General features: G+C 43.7%; 1 long non-coding RNA gene across 1 annotated transcript; it reads right to left on the bottom strand.

Annotated features, from left to right (window-relative positions):
- Positions 1 to 2,384: 2,384 nt before the first annotated feature.
- Positions 2,385 to 4,372, bottom strand: LOC120305782. Its single transcript, XR_005556092.1, has 2 exons — positions 4,223 to 4,372; positions 2,385 to 2,659 (listed from the first exon to the last, which is right to left on the bottom strand). It is a non-coding gene; the product is annotated as an uncharacterized LOC120305782 (long non-coding RNA).
- Between the last annotated feature and the right edge of the window lie 63 nt (positions 4,373 to 4,435).

Here is a 4,435-nt window from a genome sequence, read left to right as displayed (position 1 = left end):
TTGGAAAAATCATTGGAAGAGAGGGAAGAAGGAACGATGAAGGGGAAAAAAGACATTTGAGGCTGACACGGAGGGTTCTTCCAAGATGTCTCTCCAATGTTTACATTTCTGGAGGCAGGAACAGGCGTGACCTATGAGAACTTCTCAATCCTACCGTGATTAGGACATCCGTTCACCTCATTTGCAGGTCCTACATTTGTCGTTAACATCCATGTTAGTTAGAATATGGTCCAGGCCTTCGTCCTTCTGTCTCTTTCAACCTGGATTCATGATTCACACTGCCTGAGATTGAAGTTGATCTGTCTTCAAGGCAAGATTCCTTGCTCAAGCCCAGAGGCTGTTTGTGATATGAAACCGAGGTTTTAACCTGATCCATTCCTTACCTTGCCCGACTGGTGTGTGAACGATGGTTGCGGATTGCCTCGGGATCTATAGATTCCTCACGAATCGAGACAAATCGTGGTTTTCTGCACGCTGGAGGAAAGCCAAAAAAACCGAAGCTGGCATGATGTTGAATCAAAGCAATGAAGTCACCTCACCCTTGTAGTGCTGAAAAGAAGTGACTCGTGACAAGTCCTCGCGCTTACGGCCATCGTAGCGTGTTCCCTCCCCCCACCACGATCCCGAGATCATTTTGGGTGCAACCGAAATGTGTTGACAAGGGGTTGGTAGCATCCCAGAATCACGTGATTGCCATTGGTCGCCCTTCCCCATGAGCAAAATTGACGGGGGAAGCTGGGTTCACTTAACGGCCGTCCGATTGGCTTAACGCACATGAGATTTGTTTAACGGCCTTGGCAAACAAGGTGATGAAATTGGGGGCAGTCCTGTGATGACGCGATGGAAATTCTGATCTCCATTGTAGGTCATAAGTGAAGGACAATCTGTAACTTATCCACCCACCCATCCAGAGTTGGGAGGGATCTTGAAGGTCTTCTAGTCCAACCCCCTGCTCAAGCAGGAGATCCTATCCCAGGGGTCTTCAAACTTGGCCCTTTGATGACTTGTGGACTTCAACTCCCAGAATTCCTCAGCCAGTGTACGCTGGCTGAGGAATTCTGGGAGTTGAAGTCCACAAGTCATCAAAGGGCCAAGTTTGAAGACCCACAACTTCTGGTGGCAAGCAGTTCCACTGGTGAATTGTCCTCATTCTTAGGAAGTTTCTCCTTAATTCCAGATTGCTTCTCTCCCTTGATCAGTTTCCATCCGTTGCTTCTTGTCCTGCCTTCAGGCGCTTTGGAGAATAAGTTGACCCCCCCTCTTCTTTGTGGCAAATATTGGAACGCTGCTATAATGTCACCCCTAATCTGAGCAACCTTACCCCCAGGTTGTCCAGCTCTTAAGCAAAAGCAGAACTACGTTGCTATCTGTTGAAGTTTTTTTTCTACTAATCAGACGTAAAAGAGTCTGTAAAAAGATTCATCTGTATTTTCAACCCTCTCTCGCTGTTCTCCAGCTTTCCTATCAATGTTAGAAAGTTTGTCAGTGTTTGATCACATGAGGACACGGGTTTTGATTTTTATAAGACCGATAAAGATTGTCTACAGAAGAGGAGTGACCCCAAAAGCAGAAGTTTATAGCAACGACATGACTCGCTCACCAAAGTCCTGTCAAAGTGGACTGAGGATAATAAAGCTGAATAAAGTTTTCTCCTTTCAAAAGAGCTAAATTCACATTGGCTTGAGGAGCGTTGATAATTTGGTTGAAAGATTTAAGTCAGGAGTCTTCAAACCTGGCCCTTTGATGACTTGTGGACTTCAACTCCCAGAATTCCTCAGCCAGCATGCCTGGTCATGAAGGGCCAAGTTTGAAGACCCCTGGTTTAAGTTCGCCATTCCTCTTAACACGAATATGGCTTCGAGTCTTCAGCTCTTTCAGGACATGTGGCCTCAGACAAAAGCTACCCTACAGGGTCGTTGTGAGGACTAATCAGATGGGAAATAACCTAATCCCCCATGATTATCAGCCCTGGATGGGATTCAGATCAGGGCGAGGGATCTGTGTCTTTTAATATTGCATTGAAATAAGGGAAATAATGTTTAGATCAGAATTTCTCAAACATGGTCTCTTAAAGATCTGTGGACTTCAGCTCCCAGAATTCCCCAGCCAGCATGGCTGCCTTTGAAATTGTGGGAATTGAAGTCCAAACATCTTAAAGTTTGAGTTTTAAGTTTAAACATGATGTCATGTTTTCATGACATCACAACAATGCACGCAATAGCTAATGAAGAATTCACTTTTTAGCCTAATGAATATTACATCCAGTGAGAGGAATAAATTATAAAGTGTGCCTACTCTTTATACATTAAAATGATGGGCCTGTTACACTTAATCAGTTGAGAATGTTAGTAGAATTGGTGCTCAATATGACAGTCAATTTTTTCTTATTTTTGTACATTCCTAGTACATCTAGACCCCAGATAACAGGTTTATATGTCTTGCCTTTTTAAAATTTCCAATAATGTGCTGGATTTTACAGTTACGGTGAGAAAGACACGCTGTGGAAGAGAAAAGGCCGAGAAAAATAAAACTGGTCAACGTTTTTGGGTAGAGTTCTTATGATGGCATTTTGACCAGAAACAAGCCAACATCTGCAAATAAAACCCAGAAAAATAAATGATTGATTGGAATGTAATTGTTGTCCTTGGCAGGGAGGATTCTGAAACAGAAAAAAAAACATATTTTATTAATAATAAACCCAAATAATGATAACTGGTGGTTGTTGGTTTTTTCATTGTTATTCCAAGTCAGTGGCAGGATTTGTGTGTACTTGGAAGTGTGTGCAAAGGAGCGCTAGAAACAGTAGCACAGGGGTGTACAAACTTGGCCCTTTTATGACTTGTGGACTTCAACTCCCAGAATTCCTCAGTCAAGCATGCTTCTGAGGAATTCTGGGAGTTGGTCCACAAGCAGGGGTCTTCAAACTTGGCCCTTTTATGACTTATGGACTTCAACTCCCAGAATTCCTCAGCCAAGCATGCTGGTTGAAGAATTCTGGGAGTTGAAGTGTACAAGTCATAAAAGGGCCAAGTTTGAAGACCCCTGGTCTGGATCTAAGCCCGTGGTTTCATCAAAATGGCTGACTGAGGAATTCTGGGAGTTGAAGTCCACAAGTCATAAAAGGGCCACATTTGAAGATCCTGGCGAGTAGCAGAAATAAACAATTGTGCCAACTGATGTGTGGACTTCAGCTCCCAGAATTCCTGGCTAGCTGGTTGTTGCTGAGAAGTTAATTGATGGTAAACATTTTGTGGTGTATATGTATGATTTGCAGACTGGAAAAAGAATGGTGTCTGGCTGTGTACATGTCGGGGTGTGTTTGTGTTTGTGTTGTGTGTGTTGCAGAGATAAGAAAGAATGCTGTCTGGATTTGTGTGTCAATAAATATAGATTCACAGCCTTTAAACTAATCTTAGTTTGACTGCTGGCTTCTTTGGACACTTTAGGGCAGGGGTCTTCAAACTTGGCTTTTTGATGACTTGTGGACTTCAACTCCCAGAATTCCTCAGCCAGTGTACCTAGCTGAGGAATTCTGGGAGTTGAAGTCCACAAGTCATCAAAAGGCCAAGTTTTATAAGCAGGTTAAGCATGTTGTAGGAACCCGACCAGTTAGTGTGAGCAATTGCTTTGCAGGATGCTTAAGTATCTCTTCCCAGAAGCTCTTTATGTTCTCAGGATATTCTTCGGTTCTATTGGATTACAACCCCCTTAATCCACAGCCAAAGGCATCCAATATATTTGGAAGAATCCCAATAGGGGAAAATTACAGCAAAAATGTCCATGCATTTGCTGGCTACAAGCTCAGGTGCCAGCATGGCATAAAAGGAGTTAAGTGTGTATGTTACGAATGCGCAATTTGCAAAGTTTCACAATTTTGTGAGGCTGCTCTTCTGCTGCAGTGTTTCTTCAACCTTGGCAACTTGTGGACTTCAAATCCCAGAATTCTCTAGCCAGCATAAGTGGACTTCAATTCCTAGAATTCTCCATCCAGCATGAGTGGACTTCAACTCCCAGAGTTCCTCAGCCAGCATGTCTGGCTGAGGAATTCTGGGAGTTGGAGTCCACTCCTCTTGATTTCTGGGAGTGGAAGTCCAGCCCTCTTAAAGTTGCCATGGTTGAGAAATTTTTATTGCAATTTAAAAGACATTTAAATACGTCAGCAGCAAATAATGATAATATGTTTCCCTGATAAGCGTTTGACCAAGAACCGCCATAACATTACCTGCCTCACTATTGTCCAATCAGCGAGAAAGTTCCTCTAGAGCCCGCCTTCCACCTACGACTTCATCACTCCGAGCAGAGCGTTTCCACGGAAGCTGTCGGTCAATCTTAAGGAAGCCAATCGGAGAGCCACTCCCCCGCCCATCGCCCGCCTTCCGCCCGTGTTTTGCAGCCGGTGACGCGTTTTACCTTATCACCTAGTTTACAGAATGGG

This window comes from Crotalus tigris, unplaced genomic scaffold (assembly GCF_016545835.1).
Source record: "Crotalus tigris isolate CLP2741 ecotype Arizona unplaced genomic scaffold, ASM1654583v1 scf7180000017690.20705106771:4171800, whole genome shotgun sequence".
Classification (NCBI taxonomy): Eukaryota; Metazoa; Chordata; class Lepidosauria; order Squamata; family Viperidae; genus Crotalus; species Crotalus tigris.
The sequence above is the reverse complement of the archived record's forward strand: the minus strand, read 5'-3'. Positions and strand labels throughout refer to the sequence as shown.